A 23129-nucleotide genomic window follows, 5' to 3' on the forward strand; every position below is an offset into this window, starting at 1 on the left:
GACGGGCACATCGTGCCTCACTTCCTAGCATTCTTCTCGCCAATGTCCAGTCTCTTGACAACAAGGTTGATGAAATCCGAGCAAGGGTAGCATTCCAGAGGGACATCAGAGACTGTAACGTTCTTTGCTTCACGGAAACATGGTTCACTGGAGAGACGCTTTCGGTTGCGGTGCAGCCAGCGGGTTTCTCCACGCATCGCGCCGACAGAAACAAACACCTTTCTGGTAAGAAGAGGGGCGGAGGCGTATGCCTTATGGCTAACGAGACGTGGTGTGATCACAGAAACATACAGGAACTCAAATCCTTCTGTTCACCTGATTTAGAATTCCTCACAATCAAATGTAGACCGCATTACCTACCAAGAGAATTCTCTTCGATTATAATCACAGCCGTATATATTCCCCCCCAAGCAGACACATCGATGGCTCTGAACGAACTTTATTTGACTCTTTGAAAACTGGAATCCATACATCCTGAGGATGCATTCATTGTAGCTGGGGATTTTAACAAGGCTAATCTGAAAACAAGACTCCCTAAAATGTATCAGCATATCGATTGCGCCACCAGGGCTGGCAAAACCTTGGATCATTGTTATTCTAACTTCTGCGACGCATATAAGGCCCTGCCCCGCCCCCTTTCGGAAAAGCTGATCACGACTCCATTTTGCTGATCCCTGCCTACAGACAGAAACTAAAAGAAGAAGCTCCCACGCTGAGGTTTGTCCTTCGCTGGTCCGACCAAGCTGATTCCACACTCCAAGACTGCTTCCATCACGTGGACTGGGACATGTTTCGTATTGCGTCAGGCAACAACATTGACGAATACGCTGATTCGGTGTGCGAGATCATTAGAACATTAGAACGCCCAGCCAATCAGAATGAGTTTTTCCACACAAAAGGGCTTTATTACAGACAGAAATGCTCCTCAGTTTCATCATCTGTCCAGGTGGCTGGTCTCCAACGATCCCGCAGATGAAGAAGCTGGATGTGGAGGTCCTGGGCTGGCGTGGTTACACGTGGTCTGCGGTTGTGAGGCCAAATTCTCTAAAATGATTTTGGAGGCGCCTTATGGTAGAGAAATTAACATGAAATTCTCTGGCAACAGCTCTGGTGGACATTCCTGCAGTCAGCATGCCAATTGCACACTCCTTCAAAACTTGAGACATCTGTGGCATTGTGTGGTGTGACAAAATTTCACATTTTAAAATGGCCTTTTTTTGTCCCTAGCACAAGGTGCACCTGTGTAATGATCATGCTGTTTTAATCAGCTTCTTGATATGCCACACCTGTCAGGTGGATAGATTATCTTGGTAAAGGAAGAAATGTTCAATGGCAAGGATCTAAACATTGAATCTTGGAAATGTTCAATGCAGACTTACCCCAGGCACTTGCCTAGTCCTGCATTTAGTCTGTTCTAGTCCTGCATTTAGTCTGTTCTATTCCTGCATTTAGTCTGGCCGAGTGCCAGTGTAACTGATGTGAAATGGCTAGCTAGTTAGCGGGGCGTGCTCTAATAGCGTTTCAATCGGTGACGTCACTCGCTCTGAGACCTTGAAGTAGTTGTTCCCCCTGCTCTGCAAGGGCCGTGGCTTTTGTGGAACGATGGGTAACGGTGCTTTGTGGGAGGCAGTTGTTGATGTGTGCAGAGGGTCCCTGGTTCGAGCCCAGGTAGGGGCGAGGAGAGGGTTTGAAGCTATACTGTTACACCACCATCTTGAAGTACTTTAGTAGATGAATGCAAGGGCTTGAACGCCAGGCAGCCAGCCAGTGGAAGCAACTATTGAGTTCACTGACAGAGCCCATATTGTTGCGGCTTTCAAGACAACTCGGAAACTCTGAAATGTCAGACTTGGAAACTCATTGTCGATGGATGAGTTTCCCACTTGGAAAGTATAAGAATCAAAAAAGTAGGTAGGGTGTTTACCCACTTTACCCAGAGTGGGTTAAAATGCATTTTGGTGAAGAAATTTCACTTCGTTATGTTATAAAATACGTTTTACCAAGACAAATATGATTTTTCATGTTCTGAATCTTTAAGTGGCGCCTTTCTCTAACATATCATTAACATTATAGCCCCCCAAAAATTGGATTTCATAACCAAATACATCCGATAATAAGCACCAATCTCTGTTGACAGTGTGCGTTCTTACAACAACTTTTGAGGATTTTGCTGCTTGTTTTGTTGTGGTGGTCGTCTGTGAATTTGTTTCTGTGTGCTGCAAAAAGCCAAAGTAACACAAACTGAATTAAATGTAAACTTATATATGGAAATACAGTACAGTGGAATGGAATGGTAGAGAGAACGTTCGCCGAGTGCGTCGGTAAACCATGTGCCGATACCGATGGGATCGAAAGAAAAGCAGTGCTGCCCTCAGATCAGCTTTCTCAATTCAAATCTTACCTTAACATTAGAATTTTTCCACAATACTGACGACGGATCAGCTCATAGAGAGATATTATCACCTTATGGCTGCAAATATTGAGGCGACTTATGACGCTTACCCTATAATAATGCAGTAAATCACAGATTGGGAACACATTGTCACACATCATGAAACACATTGAGCCAGAAAATGCATATAACATTTACATTACATTTAAGTCATTTAGCAGACGCTCTTATCCAGAGCGACTTACAAATTGGTGAATTCACCTTCTGACATCCAGTGGAACAGCCACTTTACAATAGTGCATCTAAGTCATTAAGGGGGGGGGGGTGAGAAGGATTACTTATCCTATCCTAGGTATTCCTTGAAGAGGTGGGGTTTCAGGTGTCTCCGGAAGGTGGTGATTGACTCCGCTGTCCTGGCGTCGTGAGGGAGTTTGTTCCACCATTGGGGGGCCAGAGCAGCGAACAGTTTTGACTGGGCTGACGTACTTAGCGGTTCTTTTTGTAAAAAAAACATGTTTTACCCTTTTATTTAAGCTAGGCAAGTCCAGTCAAGAACAAATTCTTATTTACAATGACGGCCTACCCTGGGCCAAACTTGGACGAAGCTGGGTCAATTGTGCGCCGCCCTATGGGACTCCCAATCACGGTCGGTTGTGATACAGCCTGGAATCGAACCAGGGTGTCTGTAGTGATGCCTCAAGCACTGAGATGCAGTGCCTTAGACCGCTGCGCCAATCGGGAGCCACACATTTTGGAAAAAGACTTCTCGTAGAAGGTACGAGGCAGTCGGTAAATAACAAGCGTTTTGTAATGATGGTTTTGGGGGAAACAGCTTGGCTACTAAAGATACATCGTAAGATGGTTCTAACGATGATCTTACCGCTACAGAAGGCTATGGGAAACGGCTGCAGCACATAGAAACTGCACTCCAGCCACAAACAACTTGACTAATGGAGGACTGTGTCAACACAGAGCTTTGATCACAGTAATACAATACACTGGTGGGCCCAGACACATCCTGTTCTCTCGCAAAGGGTTTGATTGGACAAAGACCAGGGCCAGGGTTTGATTGGACAAAGACCAGGGCCAGGGTTTGATTGGACAAAGACCAGGGCCATTACTGGACACCACCATTCTGGAGAGACAGTGTCACTAGAACTCTCAGGTCAATTGGTCTTGTTTCAATGTTTTCCATTTTTTTTTTCTTACCCCGTTTTCTCCCCAATTTCGTGGTATCCAATTGGTAGTTACAGTTTTGTCTCATCGCTGAAACTCTCATACGGACTCGGGAGAGGTGAAGTTCGAGAGCCGTGCGTCCTCCGTTTCATAACCCAACCAAGCCGCACTGCTTCTTGACCCAGAAGCAAGCCGCAAGCCACGCTGTACACCTGGCGACCGTGTCAGCGTGCGTTGTGCCCGGCCCGCCACAGGAGTCGCTAGTGCGTGATGGCACAAGGACATCCCTGCCGGCCAAACCCTCCCGTAACCCGGACGACGCTGGGCCAATGGTGCGCCGCTCCATGGGTCTCCCGGTCGCGGCCAGCTGCAACAGAGCCTGGACTCGAACCCAGAATCTCTAGTGGCACAGCTAGCACTGCGATGCAGTGCCTTAGACCACTGCACCACTCGGTAGGCCCGATGTCTTCCATTTCACATCAATTAATGATTCACATGAAAGTCTGAGTTCCTCACGCTTATCTCAACTGGGAATAGGCCAAGCAATGAACTGTACAAAGGCCCAACAATCACAAAATAGGCAGCTTTATCAGGAATGGCAAACTTAGAGAATTCTGCTTTCCGTAAGAACAGGGTAACTGAGTCAACTAATTCAGTCATAGGAGACACTACAGCACATCAGGTTTCTACCCGAGGCAACCAAGTGTTTTTCAGTTTCTGAGGATAGGTTCCGAACGGGAGGAGGGGGGGGGGGGGGGTTCGGCTGTGTGAATAAGTGTGAGAACAGGATTCACCGCACTGTCTCATTGTTCCTTAGAGAGAATTGAATTACAAACCCACCCAGTTTTCACCATAATACCATCCACCCCCTCCAGTGTATAGAGAAAACATTGGTCCCTGTAGTACTGTATCAAATGTCCTGCTTTGACCTTTGGACACCTTATGCCTTAGTTTGACTGATGGTCCTATACTATGAAGGAATATTCTTTACAGTGTCGTCTATTGAAATACAGTATGGTGTGGATGAAAGTGCGTTCTCAATTGCATTGCAAGCCTTCATTTTAAAGAAAGTTAAAGAAAACTGTGAATTTTCAATCAGTGGGATCTAACTAGGCCTGTGCTTTGTACTACACACAGGTTCCTTTTTAATATGAGTCTTCAATATTCCCAGGTAAGAAGTTTTAGGTTGTAGTTATTTTTGGACTATTTCTCTCTATACCATTTGCATTTCATATACCTTTGACTATTGGATGTTCTAATAGGTACTTTAGTATTGCCAGCCTAATCTCGGGAGTTGATGGGCTTGAAGTCATAAACAGCGCTGTGCTTGAAGCATTGCGAAGAGCTGCTGGCAAACGCAGTAAAGTGCTGTTTGAATGAATGCTTACGAGCCTGCTGGTGCCTACCACCGTTCAGTCAGACTGCTCTCTCAAATCATAGACTTAATTATAATATAATAACACACCGAAATATGAGCCTTAGGTCATTAATATGGTCAAATCCAGAAACTAACATTTTGAAAACAAAACGTTTATTCTTTCAGTGACATACGGAACCGTTCCGTATTTTAATTTAATGGGTGGCATCCTTAAGTCTATATATTCCTGTTACATTGCACAACCTTCAATGTTATGTCATGATTACGTAACATTCCGGCAAATAATTTGCGCAACGAGCCAGGCGGCCCAAATGGTTGCATATACGCTGACTCTGCGTGCAATGAATGCAAAAGAAGTGACACAATTTCCCAAGTTTAATATTGCCTGCAAATCTGGATTTCTTTTAACTAAATATGCAGGTTTAAAAATATATACTTCTGTGTATTGATTTTAAGAAAGCCATTGATGTTTATGGTTAGGTACATTGATGTTTATGGTTAGGTACATTGATGTTTATGGTTAGGTACATTGATGTTTATGGTTAGGTACATTGGTGTTTATGGTTAGGTACATTGATGTTTATGGTTAGGTACATTGATGTTTATGGTTAGGTACATTGAGGTTTATGGTTAGGTACATTGAGGTTTATGGTTAGGTACATTGGTGTTTAGGGTTAGGCACATTGGTGTTTATGGTTAGGTACATTGGTGTTTATGGTAGGTACATTGGTGTTTATGGTTAGGAACATTGATGTTTATGGTTAGGTACATTGGTGTTTATGGTTAGGTACATTGGTGTTTATGGTTAGGTACATTGATGTTTATGGTTAGGTACATTGGTGTTTATGGTTAGGTACATTGGTGTTTATGGTTAGGTACATTGGTGTTTATGGTTAGGTACATTGGTGTTTATGGTTAGGCACATTGGTGTTTATGGTAGGTACATTGGTGTTTATGGTTAGGAACATTAGTGTTTATGGTTAGGTACATTCGTCCAACGATTATGCTTTTTTCGCAAATTTGCTTTTGTTAAATCATCCCCCGTTTGGCGAAGTTGGCTGTCTTTGTAAGGAAGAAATTCTTCACACAGTTTGCAACGAGCCAGGAGGCCCAAACTGCTGTATATATCCTGACTCTGTTGCACAGAACGCAAGAGAAGTGACACAATTTCCCTAGTAAAAAGAAATTCTTGTTAGCAGGCAATATTAACTAAATATGCAGGTTTAAAAATATATACTTGAGTATTGGTTTTTAAGAAAGGTGTTGATGTTTATGGTTAGGTACACATTGGTTCAACGACAGTGCTTTTTTCGCAAATGCGCTTGGTAAATCACCCGTTTGGCAAAGTAGGCTATGATTCAATGATAAATTAACAGGCACTGCATCGATTATATGCAACGCAGGACAAGCTAGTTAAACTAGTAATATCATTAACCATGTGTAGTGATTATGTTAAGATTGATAGTTTTTTATAAGATATGTTTAATGCCAGCTAGCAACTTGCCTTGGCTTCTTGCTGCCCTCGTGTAACAGGTAGTCAGCCTGCCACACAGTCTCCTCGTGGAGTGCAATGTAATCGGTCATGATCAGTGTCCAAACATGTCGATTACCGATTGTTATGAAACCTTGAAATCGGCCCTAATTAATCGGCCATTCCGATTAATCGGTTGACCTCTGCTTGTTACATCACTCAGCCCTCAGTCACTACCATGTTACTGTTTATCACTCAGCCCTCAGTCACTACCATGTTACTGTTTATCACTGAGCCCTCAGTCACTACCATGTTACTGTTTATCACTCAGCCCTCAGTCACTACCATGTTACTGTTTATCACTCAGCCCTCAGTCACTACCATGTTACTGTTTATCACTCAGCCCTCAGTCACTACCATGTTACTGTTTATCACTAAGCCCTCAGTCACTACCATGTTACTGTTTATCACTCAGCCCTCAGTCACTACCATGTTACTGTTTATCACTCAGCCCTCAGTCACTACCATGTTACTGTTTATCACTCAGCCCTCAGTCACTACCATGTTACTGTTTAGCACTCAGCCCTCAGTCACTACCATGTTACTGTTTATCACTCAGCCCTCAGTCACTACCATGTTACTGTTTATCACTCAGCCCTCAGTCACTACCATGTTACTGTTTATCACTCAGCCCTCAGTCACTACCATGTTACTGTTTATCACTCAGCCCTCAGTCACTACCATGTTACTGTTTATCACTCAGCCCTCAGTCACTACCATGTTACTGTTTATCACTCAGCCCTCAGTCACTACCATGTTACTGTTTATCACTCAGCCCTCAGTCACTAACATGTTACTGTTTATCACTCAGCCCTCAGTCACTACCATGTTACTGTTTATCACTCAGCCCTCAGTCACTACCATGTTACTGTTTATCACTCAGCCCTCAGTCACTACCATGTTACTGTTTATCACTCAGCCCTCAGTCACTACCATGTTACTGTTTATCACTCAGCCCTCAGTCACTACCATGTTACTGTTTATCACTCAGCCCTCAGTCACTACCATGTTACTGTTTATCACTAAGCCCTCAGTCACTACCATGTTACTGTTTATCACTCAGCCCTCAGTCACTACCATGTTACTGTTTATCACTCAGCCCTCAGTCACTACCATGTTACTGTTTATCACTCAGCCCTCAGTCACTACCATGTTACTGTTTATCACTCAGCCCTCAGTCACTACCATGTTACTGTTTATCACTCAGCCCTCAGTCACTACCATGTTACTGTTTATCACTCAGCCCTCAGTCACTACCATGTTACTGTTTAGCACTCAGCCCTCAGTCACTACCATGTTACTGTTTATCACTCAGCCCTCAGTCACTGCCATTCGTACTGACCTGAAACGTCACCTCGGGACAATCGTGCAAAGAAATAATGCCAGTTGTCTGTGTTCAAGTGCTCATGATTAATAAAGATTGGCCATTCAATCGCCCTTGTTTCTCTTAACAGTGGTGAGATGATTTCATTATGGCCACATCAATGAAAGGCCTCACTGCTGACCTGTGAATCAGCAGTGACTCGACTGGGTTGACTGGTTCACTTCCATTTTTCGTCTGTCTTGTTACTGGATCACATTCATATCACGGCTACGGTGCAATTCTGGCTCAATGGGGTTACAAGGAAATCGCCTGTTTGTTTTTTTTTAATGACAATTCAGATCTGGTAATGGTAATGACACGTTTTTATACTGTAAAACATTGTGCAAGCAGTCAACATTTACCATCTAAATTAGGCCTAGGCACAAGGACTGATCTGTATCGATGACTGTCTAGGTAGACTTTGTTGTCTGAACACTCTACAGATACCGTCACCAGCCATTGCCCACTGAGTGAATTGCGTAACTATAATTCAATTCGGTATAGTATAGTCGCCTATGTGTATAGTGTGTGTGTGTGTGTGTGTGTGCGTCCCTCAGTTAATTTATGTCTCTTGGTGTGTATATTCCGTTTTCTGGACGCCCGCCCAGAGAAAGATGATCACCTGCCTCTCGCCCAAGCACGCACTCTACGTGTCACTCACGTGTCCTCATAAAAACACCTGATGGTTCGCTCGAGCATTAATACATGGTGTGTTATTGTAGAGTAACTCAGGTGTGATGGTTAGCTCGAGCATTAATACATGGTGTGTTATTGTAGAGTAACTCAGGTGTGATGGTTAGCTCGAGCATTAATACATGGTGTGTTATTGTAGAGTAACTCAGGTGTGATGGTTAGCTCGAGCATTAATACATGGTGTGTTATTGTAGAGTAACTCAGGTGTGATGGTTAGCTCTAGCATTAATACATGGTGTGTTATTGTAGAGTAACTCAGGTTTGATGGTTAGCTCTAGCATTAATACATGGTGTGTTATTGTAGAGTAACTCAGGTGTGATGGTTAGCTCTAGCATTAATACATGGTGTGTTATTGTAGAGTAACTCAGGTGTGATGGTTAGCTCTAGCATTAATACATGGTGTGTTATTGTAGAGTAACTCAGGTGTGATGGTTAGCTCTAGCATTAATACATGGTGTGTTATTGTAGAGTAACTCAGGTGTGATGGTTAGCTCGAGCATTAATACATGGTGTGTTATTGTAGAGTAACTCAGGTGTGATGGTTAGCTCTAGCATTAATACATGGTGTGTTATTGTAGAGTAACTCAGGTGTGATGGTTAGCTCTAGCATTAATACATGATGTGTTATTGTAGAGTAACTCAGGTGTGATGGTTAGCTCTAGCATTAATACATGGTGTGTTATTGTAGAGTAACTCAGGTGTGATGGTTAGCTCTAGCATTAATACATGGTGTGTTATTGTAGAGTAACTCAGGTGTGATGGTTAGCTCTAGCATTAATACATGATGTGTTATTGTAGAGTAACTCAGGTGTGATGGTTAGCTCGAGCATTAATACATGGTGTGTTATTGTAGAGTAACTCAGGTGTGATGGTTAGCTCTAGCATTAATACATGATGTGTTATTGTAGAGTAACTCAGGTGTGATGGTTAGCTCTAGCATTAATACATGATGTGTTATTGTAGAGTAACTCAGGTGTGATGGTTAGCTCTAGCATTAATACATGGTGTGTTATTGTAGAGTAACTCAGGTGTGATGGTTAGCTCTAGCATTAATACATGGTGTGTTATTGTAGAGTAACTCAGTTGTGATGGTTAGCTCGAGCATTAATACATGGTGTGTTATTGTAGAGTAACTCAGGTGTGATGGTTAGCTCTAGCATTAATACATGATGTGTTATTGTAGAGTAACTCAGGTGTGATGGTTAGCTCTAGCATTAATACATGGTGTGTTATTGTAGAGTAACTCAGGTGTGATGGTTAGCTCGAGCATTAATACATGGTGTGTTATTGTAGAGTAACTCAGGTGTGATGGTTAGCTCTAGCATTAATACATGGTGTGTTATTGTAGAGTAACTCAGGTGTGATGGTTAGCTCTAGCATTAATACATGGTGTGTTATTGTAGAGTAACTCAGGTGTGATGGTTAGCTCTAGCATTAATACATGGTGTGTTATTGTAGAGTAACTCAGGTGTGATGGTTAGCTCTAGCATTAATACATGGTGTGTTATTGTAGAGTAACTCAGGTGTGATGGTTAGCTCTAGCATTAATACATGGTGTGTTATTGTAGAGTAACTCAGGTGTGATGGTTAGCTCTAGCATTAATACATGGTGTGTTATTGTAGAGTAACTCAGGTGTGATGGTTAGCTCTAGCATTAATACATGGTGTGTTATTGTAGAGTAACTCAGGTGTGATGGTTAGCTCTAGCATTAATACATGGTGTGTTATTGTAGAGTAACTCAGGTGTGATGGTTAGCTCGAGCATTAATACATGGTGTGTTATTGTAGAGTAACTCAGGTGTGATGGTTAGCTCTAGCATTAATACATGATGAACTGACTGACTGACTGACTGACTGACTGACTGACTGGTGGACTGACTGACTGACTAACTGGTGGACTGACTGACTGACTAGCTGGTGGACTGACTGGCTGGTGAACTGACTGACTGACTGACTGGTGAACTGACTGACTGACTGACTGGTGAACTGACTGACTGACTGGTGAACTGACTGACTGACTGACTGACTGGTGGACTGACACACTGACTGACTGACTGACTGACTGGTGGACTGACACACTGACTGACTGACTGGTGGACTGACACACTGACTGACTGACTGGTGGACTGACTGACTGGTGAACTGACTGACTGACTGACTGACTGGCTGTTGAACTGACTGACTGACTAACTGGTGAACTGACTGACTGACTGACAGGTGAGCTGACTGACTGACTGACTGACTGACTGTCTGGTGGACTGACTGACTGACTGACTGGCTGTTGGACTGACTGACTGACTGACAGGTGAACTGACTGACTGACTAACTGACAGGTGAGCTGACTGACTGACTGACTGACTGACTGTCTGGTGGACTGACTGACTGACTAACTGGTGGACTGACTGACTGACTAGCTGGTGGACTGACTGGCTGGTGGACTGACTGACTGGCTGGCTGGTGGACTGACTGACTGGTGAACTGACTGACTGGCTGGTGGACTGACTGACTGACTGACTGGCTGGTGGACTGACTGACTGGTTGGTGGACTGACTGACTTGCTGGTGGACTGACTGACTGGCTGGTGGACTGACTGACTGGTGGACTCTTGAGGGCATTCTTAAGCCCCCACTGTCACACATTCCTACTAATGTCCCCCCCCCCCCCATCTTTTACCTCATTAGATATTGATGCTTGTTGAAGTTGGCAGTTGGCCCCCTGTTGAGCTCTCAGTTTAGACCACCTCTGTGTGCTCAGTCTGACCCCATCACTCATCAGGGTGTAATGATCACTGTGGTTTTATGCTTGCATAGAAAACAGAGGGTTTTGTTTCCAGTCTTGAAGAGAGCCTATGTTGCAACAACCCACGTTATCCGCTTTGATCTTAGGCCAAAGTAGGTCTAAAGTTAGTGATGGGAGGGAAAACTCGATACAGTTATATATCACAATATTATTTTGGATGATATTCTATCGATACTTACTATCGATTTGTAAAAACAAATATATTTTTTTGCTACTAAGCATTAGTTAGTGCAGGTTGACTGTACCTGCTCCACAACATATACTTTGCTATCTGTCTTCTTTTTAAATAGTGAGCCAACATGTTTTCAGCACTTTTACTTCTCTGTCTGATCAAAAACTGATTTTCTCCTGCTCTCTCTTGTCTCTCTACAGCAGACATATAGTGAGTTATATGTTCGGGAACATCAAATCGCAATAAAATTACAGTATCGAATCACAATACATTGAGAATCACACTACATATAGAATCATGTGAATCACGCTACGTATAGAATCGTGAGAATCACACTACGTATAGAATCATGTGAATCACGCTACGTATAGAATCGTGAGAATCACACTACGTATAGAATCGTGAGAATCACACTACGTATAGAATCATGAGAATCACACTACGTATAGAATCATGAGAATCACGCTACGTATAGAATCGTGAGAATCACACTACGTATAGAATCGTGAGAATCACACTACGTATAGAATCGTGAGAATCACACTACGTATAGAATCGTGAGAATCACACTACGTATAGAATCGTGAGAATCACACTACGTGTAGAATCATGAGAATCACACTACGTATAGAATCGTGAGAATCACACTACATATAGAATCGTGAGAATCACACTACATATCGTATCTGCACCCCAGTATCGTGATAATATGATATCGTGAAGTCCTTGGCAATTCCCAGTCATAGTTGGTATCGATGTTGTACAGTATCCTTCATCAAGTAGGAGGAGCCTTCAGTACAACTTCCAGTAAATAAGGCTGTAGGTCGACATTCATTGGTATTTCGCTGATTCTGAGGCCTTTCCCCCCCCAGGCAGTTTCCAGAAACAGACCCCTGGGTGTGTGTTGTCGTGTGTGGTTTTCCATGGACGGGGATGTACGGGACCATGTGACCAGCTGACCTTTCCACACAACATCGCAGCACCATGATGGACTCCTAGCCAGAGCTGTGCCTCGCCACGGACTGGGGCCTGCCGCCAACCAGTCCGTGGGTGACCTCTGACCTTCCCCCCCATACACAACCAACGACCACTAGACCTCGTCTCTACTGTCCCCGAGAGTAGGCTTGTCCCCAGATAGAGGCCGAGGGTCGACAGACAGAAGGACACCTGCGCTCTGTCTTCAGATAGCAACCCAACAGCTAGCAGGTAAGACTTTGGATGTGTGTGTGTGTATAGTATGTACACTTTGGTAAAAATGTTTATTAGTTTGAACGAATGGGTGTGTCAGGCAAGTTGCTGATCTGGCAAATGGAGTCTGAATGTAGAGTCTGAATGTAGTGTTTGGCCAAATGGAGTTTGAATGTAGAGTCTGGCCAAATGGAGTCTGAATGTAGAGTCTGGCCAAATGGAGTCTGAATGTAGAGTCTGGCCAAATGGAGTCTGAATGTAGAGTCTGGCCAAATGGAGTCTGAATGTAGAGTCTGAATGTAGAGTCTGGCCAAATGGAGTCTGAATGTAGAGTCTGGCCAAATGGAGTCTGAATGTAGAGTCTGAATGTAGAGTCTGAATGTAGAGTCTGAATGTAGAGTCTGAATGTAGAGTCTGAATGTAGAGTCTGAATGTAGAGTCTGAATGTAGAGTCTGAATGTAGAGTCTGAATGTATAGTCTGGCCAAATGGAGTCTGAATGTAGAGTCTGGCCAAATGGAGTCTGAATGTAGAGTCTGAATGTAGAGTCTGAATGTAGAGTCTGAATGTATAGTCTGGCCAAATGGAGTCTGAATGTAGAGTCTGGCCAAATGGAGTCTGAATGTAGAGTCTGAATGTAGAGTCTGAATGTAGAGTCTGAATGTAGAGTCTGGCCAAATGGAGTCTGAATGTAGAGTCTGAATGTAGAGTCTGAATGTAGAGTCTGAATGTAGAGTCTGAATGTAGAGTCTGAATGTAGAGTCTGAATGTATAGTCTGAATGTATAGTCTGGCCAAATGGAGTCTGAATGTAGAGTCTGAATGTAGAGTCTGAATGTAGAGTCTGGCCAAATGGAGTCTGAATGTAGAGTCTGAATGTAGAGTCTGAATGTAGAGTCTGAATGTAGAGTCTGAATGTAGAGTCTGAATGTAGAGTCTGAATGTAGAGTCTGAATGTAGAGTCTGAATGTAGAGTCTGAATGTAGAGTCTGAATGTAGAGTCTGAATGTATAGTCTGGCCAAATGGAGTCTGAATGTAGAGTCTGAATGTAGAGTCTGAATGTAGAGTCTGAATGTAGAGTCTGAATGTAGAGTCTGAATGTATAGTCTGGCCAAATGGAGTCTGAATGTATAGTCTGGCCAAATGGAGTCTGAATGTAGAGTCTGGCCAAATGCAATACAGGAATGAGATCTGATTTACCTTCAATGTCAAAGCTGTGCTTATTATGTCCATAGTATCTCAGCAATGCATACAGGAAATGAAATCAGTCTGGCTCTGATTGGAGGAGGGAATGAGCAAGTGAGATCCTGAGTTACGGTGCTGTTTTGAATGTTTATTATTTTTTATTTTTTATTTTACCTTTATTTAACCAGGCAGGCTAGTTGAGAACAAGTTCTCATTTGCAACTGCAACCTGGCCAAGATTAAGCAAAGCAGTGTGACACAGACAACACAGAGTTAGACATGGAGTAAACAATAAACAAGCCAATAACACAATAAACAAGTCAATGACACAGTAGAACAAATACATTCTGGCTAAGGTGCACCCGTGACCGACTCGGAAACCAGATTGCACAGCGGAGAATGTACGGTGGGATTCGAATCTGTTTATTATCTTGGCCTTTGAAGACTTCATCAAAAAACAGCAGAGGTGTATTTGGAGGGCAAGTTGGTCAGGATAATATCTATGAGGGTGCCCATGTTTACGGATTTAGGGTTGTACCTGGTGGGTTCCTTGATGATTTGTGTGAGATTGAGGGCATCTAGCTTTGATTGTAGGACTGCCGGGATGTTAAGCATATCCCAGTTTAGGTCACCTAACAGAACGAACTCTGAAGCCAGATGGGGGGCGATCAATTCACAAATGGTGCCCGGGGCACAGCTGGGAGGTCGGGGGGTTGATAGCAGGCGGAAAAAGTGAGAGACTTATTTCTGGAGAGGTTCATTTTTAAAATTAGAAGTTCAACTTGTTTGGGTATAGACCTGGAAAGTATGACAGAACTTTGCAGGCTATCTCCCCCTTTAGCAGTTATGTCTTGACGGAAAATGTTGTAGTTGGGTATGGAAATCTCAGAATTGTTGGTGGCCTTCCTAAGCCAGGAAGGACATCAGGGTTGGCGGAGTGTGCTAAAGCAGTGAGTAAAACAAACTTAGGGACAATGCTTCTGATGTTGACATGCATGAAACCAAGGCTTTTTCGATCATAGAAGTCAACAAATGAGGGTGCCTGGGGACACGCAGAGTCTGGGTTCACCTCCACATCACCCGAGGAACAGAGGAGGAGTAGGATGAGGGTACGGCTAAAGGCTATCAAAACTGGTCACCTAGAGTATTGGGGACAAATATGTAGAGTATTGATTCCCTTAAACAGGGTTAGTTAGCTACGTAGGAAACCTTTGCATGATGTTAGTCATGGTCACACAGGTTGTCTGACTGGGAGTGACTGGGAGTGACTGGGACCGACTGGGAGTTACTGGGACCAATTGGGAGTGACTGGAACTGACTGGGAGTTACGGGGACTGACTGGGAGTTACTGGAACTGACTGCTGGAGTTACTGGGACTGACTGGGAGTTGCTGGGACTGACTGGGAGTTACTGGGACTGACTGGGAGTGACTGGGACTGACTGGGAGTTACTGGGACTGACTGGGAGTTACTGGGACTGACTGGGAGTTACTGGGACTGACTGGGAGTTACGGGGACTGACTGGGAGTTACGGGGACTGACTGGGAGTTACTGGGACTCACTGGGAGTTACTGGGACTGACTGCTGGAGTTACTGGGACTGACTGCTGGAGTTACTGGGACTGACTGGGAGTTACTGGGACTGACTGGGAGTTACTGGGACTGACTGCTGGAGTTACTGGGACTGACTGGGAGTTACTGGGACTGACTGCTGGAGTTACTGGGACTGACTGGGAGTTACGGGGACTGACTGGGAGTTACGGGGACTGACTGGGAGTTACTGGGACTGACTGGGAGTTACAGGAACTGACTGGGAGTTACGGGGACTGACTGGGAGTTACTGGGACTGACTGGGAGTTACGGGGACTGACTGACTGGGAGTTACTGGGACTGACTGGGAGTTACAGGAACTGACTGGGAGTTACGGGGACTGACTGGGAGTTACTGGGACTGACTGGGAGTTACTGGGACTGACTGGGAGTTACGGGGACTGACTGCTGGAGTTACGGGGACTGACTGCTGGAGTTACGGGGACTGACTGCTGGAGTTACTGGGACTGACTGCTGGAGTTACTGGGACTGACTGGGAGTTACTGGGACTGACTGCTGGAGTTACGGGGACTGACTGGGAGTTACGGGGACTGACTGCTGGAGTTACTGGGACTGACTGGGAGTTGCTGGGACTGACTGCTGGAGTTACTGGGACTGACTGGGAGTTACTGGGACTGACTGGGAGTTACTGGGACTGACTGGGACTGACTGGGAGTTACGGGGACTGACTGCTGGAGTTACTGGGACTGACTGGGAGTTGCTGGGACTGACTGCTGGAGTTACTGGGACTGACTGGGAGTTGCTGGGACTGACTGGGAGTTGCTGGGACTGACTGGGAGTTACGGGGACTGACTGGGAGTTACGGGGACTGACTGGGAGTTACGGGGACTGACTGGGAGTTACGGGGACTGACTGGGAGTTACTGGGACTGACTGGGAGTTGCTGGGACTGACTGGGAGTTACTGGGACTGACTGGGAGTTACTGGGACTGACTGGGAGTTACGGGGACTGACTGGGAGTTACGGGGACTGACTGGGAGTTACTGGGACTGACTGGGAGTTACGGGGACTGACTGGGAGTTACTGGGACTGACTGGGAGTTACTGGGACTGACTGGGAGTTACTGGGACTGACTGGGAGTTGCTGGGACTGACTGGGAGTTACGGGGACTGACTGGGAGTTACTGGGACTGACTGGGAGTTGCTAGGACTGACTGCTGGAGTTATTTTCCACATGTTGTCGGTGTTGTGTTCCGCTAAGTTTGACATGACTTTTGTGGTTTCTTAGCATTAAGACCAAAACAAAGTTGGACACACAGTGCACTTTCTACTGTTTCTACACAGCCACCCAACCACATACTCCTATGCACACACACGCACGCACGCACGCACACACACACACACACACACACACACACACACACACACACACACACACACACACACACACACACACACACACACACACACACACACACACACACACACACACACACACACACACACACACACACACACACACACACACAGGTTGACCATTTCCTTGTGAAAACAGGCTTGTGACCGCAAAGCCCAGAATATCTGTGAGAGCTAATGTTTATTTTGTCTCTTTTGGTGAGACATCTACATGACAGGGGTGGGTCCAGAGCCATGTGAGTTGATGAGGTAAGAGTCAGTCAGCCATTCAGGCAGCCATTTAGGCAATCAGTCAGTCAGTCAGTCAGTCAGCCATTCAGGCAGCCAGCGAGTCAGTGAGTCAGGCAGTCAGTGAGTCTGGCCCTGCTTGGTTACACAGGAGGTCCTCTGTCCCTCTCAGTACCCACAGACAGGATACAGGCCAACCAGCCAGCCAGGTGTCTGCTGCTCACTGTTGCTGTTCAGAGACTGACTGACTGGCTGGCTGGGCACCATAGGAGGTGTGTGTGGGTGAGAAGGAGACTGGCAGTGTGTGTGGGATGTGGGTGTGTTTATGCGTTTGCAGTTTATGTTCAGACTTTGTTCGTGTGTGTGTGTGTGTGTGTGTGTGTGTGTGTGTGTGTCTGTGTGCGCACTAGCATCGTGTGTGTGTATGTCTGCGCGCTGGCGTGTGATAAATAGTTTTACGCTGAGGTCCATGTGAGTTGTAGTTTGTTTATCCAAAATGTATCCTATTGTGGTATCCTAGTTTGTAACATCCTAATAAACTATAAGTGTTCTGACAATTATGGTCTTATCTCTGTGCTAGAACAACAGCTTCTGATTAATTGGTCACTCCCCTGTTGAGATTGTAATCCCTGTGTCCATTATCAGGGCTGTTATAGGGGTCAATCCAGGCCTGGTTTACTGGACAGTACATTACTAAGGACTGAGTGGAAGGGCAAGAGGAAAAAGTACTAGTAGTGGGAGTGTAAAGTGAGACTGTAATAACAGAAGGGTAGAGTTTTTAATAGAATACAACAGAGGAGAGGGAGAGGTAATGCGGAGAGGTAATACGGAGAGGCAATGCAGAGAGGGAGAGGTAATGCGGAGAGGTAATGCAGAGAGGGAGAGGTAATGCAGAGATGTAATACGGAGCGGGAGAGGTAATACGGAGCGGGAGAGGTAATGCAGAGAGGGAGAGGTAATGTGGAGAGGAAGAGGTAAAGCAGAGCGGTAATATGGAGAGGTAATATGTAGAGGTGAGAGGTAATACGGAGAGGTAATACGGAGAGGGAGAGGTAATACGGAGAGGTGAGAGGTAATACGGAGAGGGAGAGGTAATACGGAGAGGTGAGAGGTAATATGGAGAGGTAATATGGAGAGGTAATATGGAGAGGTAATACGGAGAGGTAATACGGAGAGGTAGGAGATAATACGGAGATGTGAGAGGTAATACGGAGATGTGAGAGGTAATACGGAGAGGTAATACGGAGAGGTAATATGGAGAGGGAGAGGTAATTTGGAGAGGTAATACGGAGAGGGAGAGGTAATTTGGAGAGGTAATAGGGAGAGGTAATACGGAGAGGGAGAGGTAATACGGAGAGGGAGAGGTAATACGGAGAGGGAGAGGTAATACGGAGAGGGAGAGGTAATACGGTGAGGTAATACGGAGAGGGAGAGGTAATACAGAGAGGGAGAGGTAATACAGAGAGGGAGAGGTAATACAGAGAGGGAGAGGTAATACGGAGAGGGAGAGGTAATACGGAGAGGTAATACGGAGAGGGAGAGGTAATACGGAGAGGGAGAGGTAATACGGAGAGGTAATACGGAGAGGGAGAGGTAATACGGAGAGGGAGAGGTAATACGGTGAGGTAATACGGAGAGGGAGAGGTAATACGGAGAGGGAGAGGTAATACGGAGAGGGAGAGGTAATACGGAGAGGGAGAGGTAATACGGAGAGGGAGAGGTAATACGGTGAGGTAATACGGAGAGGGAGAGGTAATACAGAGAGGGAGAGGTAATACGGAGAGGGAGAGGTAATACGGAGAGGTAATACGGAGAGGGAGAGGTAATACAGAGAGGGAGAGGTAATACAGAGAGGGAGAGGTAATACGGAGAGGGAGAGGTAATACGGAGAGGTAATACGGAGAGGGAGAGGTAATACGGAGAGGTAATACGGAGAGGGAGAGGTAATACGGAGAGGGAGAGGTAATACAGAGAGGGAGAGGTAATACGGAGAGGGAGAGGTAATACGGAGAGGTAATACAGAGAGGGAGAGGTAATACGGAGAGGTAATACGGAGAGGGAGAGGTAATACGGAGAGGGAGAGGTCATACGGAGACGGAGAGGTAATACGGAGAGGTAATACGGAGAGGTAATACGGAGGGAGAGGTAATGCGGAGAGGTAATACGGAGAGGCGAGAGGTAATACGGAGAGGGAGAGGTAATGCAGAGAGGTAATGCGGAGAGGTAATATGGAGAGGGAGAGGGAAAAGAGAGTGAGAGGGAATAGAGAGAGACCAAGGTAACAGACAGGTGAGGGAAATATAGAGGTAATAAATCAAACCAAATTTCATTTGTCACATACACATGGTTAGCAGATGTTAATGCGAGTGTTGTGAAATGCTTGTGCTTCTAGTTCCGACAATGCAGTAATAACCAACGAGTAATCTAACCTAAAAATTTCACAACAACTACCTTATACACACAAGTGTAAAGGAATGAAGAATATGTACATAAAGATATATGAATGAGTGATGGTACAGAACGGCATAGGCAAGATGCAGTAGATGGTATCGAGTACAGTATATCCATAAGAGATGAGTAATGTAGGGTATGTAAACATTATATTACGTGGCATTGTTTAAAGTGACTAGTGATACATTTTTACATACATTTTTGGGCGGAGCAGTTGCCGTACAAGGCGGTGATACAGCTCGACAGGATGCTCTCGATTGTGCATCTGTAGAAGTTTGAGTGCTTTTGGTGACATGCCAAATTTCTTCAGCCTCCTAATGTTGAAGAGGTGCTGCTGCACCTTCTTCACCACGCTGTCTGTGTGGGTGGACCAATTCAGTTTGTCCGTGATGTGTACGCCGAGGAACTTAAAACTTACTACCCTCTCCACTACTGTCCCGTTGATGTGGATAGGGGGGTGCTCCCTCTGCTGTTTCCTGAAGTCCACGATCATCTGGTTTTGTTGACGTTGAGTGTGAGGTTATTTTCCTGAAACCACACTCTGAGGGCCCTCAACCCCTCCCTGTAGGCCGCCTCGTCGTTGTTGGTAATCAAGCCTACCACTGTAGTGTTGTCTGCAAACTTGATGATTTAGTTGGAGGCGTGCATGGCCATGCAGTCGTGGGTGAACAGGGAGTACAGAAGAGGGCTCAGAACGTACCCTTGTGGTGCCCCAGTGTTGAGGATCAGCGGGATGGAGATGTTCTTACCTACCCTCACCACCTGGCGGTGGCCCGTCAGGAAGTCCAGTACCCAGTTGCAAAGGGCGGGGTCGAGACCCAGGGTCTCGAGCTTGATGACGAGTTTGGAGCGTACTATGGTGTTAAATGCTGAGCTGTAGTCGATGAACAGCATTCTCACATAGGTATTCCTCTTGTCCAGATGGGTTAGGGAAGTGTGCAGTGTGGTTACGATTGCATCATCTGTGGACCTGTTGGGGCGGTAAGCAAATTGGAGTGGGTCTAGGGTGTCATGTAGGGTGGAGGTGATATGGTCCTTGACTAGTCTCTCAAAGCACTTCATGATGACGGAAGTGAGTGCTACGGGGCGGTAGTCGTTTAGCTCAGTTACCTTAGCTTTCTTATGAACAGGAACAATGGTGGCCCTCTTGAAGCATGTGGGAACAGCAGACTGGGATAAGGATGGATTGAATATGTCTGTAAACACACCAGCCAGCTGGTCTGTGCATGCTCTGAGGACGCGGCTGGGGATGCCGTCTGGGCCTGCAGCCTTGCGAGGGTTAACATGTGTAAATGTTTTACTCACGTCACCTGCAGTGAAGGAGAGTCTGCAGTTTTTGGTTGCAGGCCGTGTCAGTGGCACTATATTGTCCTCAAAGCGAGCAAAGAAGTTGTTTAGTCTGTCTGGGAGCAAGACATCCTGGTTCGCAACGGCGCTGGTTTTCTTTTTGTAATCTGTGATTGACTGTAGACCCTGCCACATACCTCTTGTGTCTGAGCCGTTGAATTGCGACTCTACTTTGTCTCTATACTGACGCTTAGCTGGTTTGATAGCCTTGCGGAGGGAATAGCTACACTGTTTGTATTCAGTCATGTTTCCGGTCACCTTGCCCTGATTAAAAGCAGTGGTTTGTGCTTTCAGTTTCACGTGAATGCTGCCATCAATCCATGGTTTCTGGTTTGGGTAGGTTTTAATAGTTGCTGTGGGTATGACCTCACTGATGCACTTGCTAATAAACTCGCTCACCGAATCAGCGTATTCGTCAATATAGATTGTTTGACGCAATGCGGAACATATCCCAGTCCAAATGAGATCGAAGTAATCTTGAAGCGTGGAATCAGTTTGGTCGGACCAGCGTTGAACAGACCTGAGCGCAGGAGCTTCCTGTTTTAGTCTCTGTCTATAGGCTGGAAGCATCAAAATGGGGTTGTGGTCAGCTTTTCCGAAAGGAGGGCGTGATGGAGAGGTGAGAAAGAGAGAGGTAATAGAGGGAGGTAATAGAGAGAGAGAGAGTACTGAGCAAATGTCAAATTGGCTTTTTACCAAATTACCATACAACAGACCATGTATTCACCCTGCCCACCCTAATTGACAAACAAGCAAACCGAATCAAAAGCAAAGTCTTCTCATGCTTTGTTGATTTCAAAAAAGCTTTCGTGTCAATTTGGCATGAGTGTCTGATATACGAATTGATGGAAAGTGGTGTTGGGGGAAAAACATACGACATTATAAAATCCCTAAAATTAGCAAAAAACACACATTTCTTTCCACAGGGTTGTGGGGTGAGACAGGGATGCAGCTTAAGCCCCAACCTCTACAACATATATGTCAACTAATTGGCGAGGGCACTAGAACAGTCTGCAGCACCTGGCTCACCCTACTCGAATCTGAAGTAAAATGTCTGCTGTTTGCTGATGATCTGGTGCTTCTGTCACCAACCAAGGAGGGCCTACAGCAGCACCTAGATATTCTACACAGATTCTGCATAGATTCTACCATCTGGGCTGGGCCCTGACAGTAAGTCTCAGTAAGATAACAAATAATGGTGTTCCAGGACCACAAACACAAATTCCATCTAGACACCGTTGTCATAGAGCAAAGTATGGGTCGCGACGTGACATGTCAGAGTAAATTTTATAATTATTTAATTAATTGCTGGAATTGATTTGGCCAAGTGCACCTCTGCCTAAGCAGCTGTCTCTGCAAAGTTTGGCAGCTGTGTGAGTGTGAGAGGTGGAGTTAGATGCCCGTGTGCTTCGCGGTTTACCAGATTTTTTTTTCTGCAGTTTTCTTGAAGATCACTCCGCGACCCACACTATGCAGCGCTGTCGTTCAGCAGCTGATGATGCTCTGTCTGCCGCTGACTCGTCATTCCCACTCGCCATCACTTACCGCTGTCATCAAATGGACTCATGACACGTCCTGACCAAACATCCACAGCATGATGGTAAACCCAGGAAGTTCTTTCAGAACAGGGCAGAATGCTTCAGCAAACAGTGCCTCGACAGTGGAAAAGTAAGTCAACTAGCAAGGCATTGTTGTTTTATAACAGTTGATGAAGAGCAAAAATAAGGGGGTAATATCTCTCATAGTAGATGCGAGTTTCTCTTTCAAACAATCCCCTGGCTTTGTACACAGCTAATAGCTAACGTTAGTCAAAGCAAGCTAACTAGCTACTGATAGTGCAACCCTAAGTAACAGTACAGATGAAGATGAACAACGATCAGGCCCACTGTACATCTTACTGTAGAAATGATCAGGCCCACTGTACATCTTACTGTAGAAATGATCAGGCCCACTGTACATCTTACTGTAGAAATGATCAGGCCCACTGTACATCTTACAGTAGAAATGATCAGGCCCACTGTACATCTTACTGTAGAAATGATCAGGCCCACTGTACATCTTACTGTAGAAATGATCAGGCCCACTGTACATCTTACTGTAGAAATGATCAGGCCCACTGTACATTTTACTGTAGAAATGATTGTTGAGAACTAGTCTAGGTTGGAACTGTTGCTGTTAAGATACAATAATAATTGTTATTCTGAACTGGAATAAACTAATTGAAGCAAGATGCTTTTTGAGGTAAACCCACATAGTTCTGGGTTG

The 23129-nt window shown here is 45.2% G+C and overlaps 1 protein-coding gene across 1 annotated transcript in view; it reads left to right on the plus strand.

Moving 5' to 3' along the window:
- The window catches only part of LOC135558376 (activated CDC42 kinase 1-like), a 130606-nt gene that overhangs the window by 1249 nt on the left and 106228 nt on the right, over nt 1–23129 (plus strand). Inside the window, exon 2 of the mRNA XM_064992135.1 lies at nt 12378–12711. The gene's annotated coding sequence lies outside the window, so the exon portion shown is untranslated. The remainder of the gene's footprint in view (nt 1–12377; nt 12712–23129) is intronic.

This window comes from Oncorhynchus masou, chromosome 17 (genome assembly GCF_036934945.1).
Source record: "Oncorhynchus masou masou isolate Uvic2021 chromosome 17, UVic_Omas_1.1, whole genome shotgun sequence".
Taxonomy (NCBI): domain Eukaryota; kingdom Metazoa; phylum Chordata; class Actinopteri; order Salmoniformes; family Salmonidae; genus Oncorhynchus; species Oncorhynchus masou.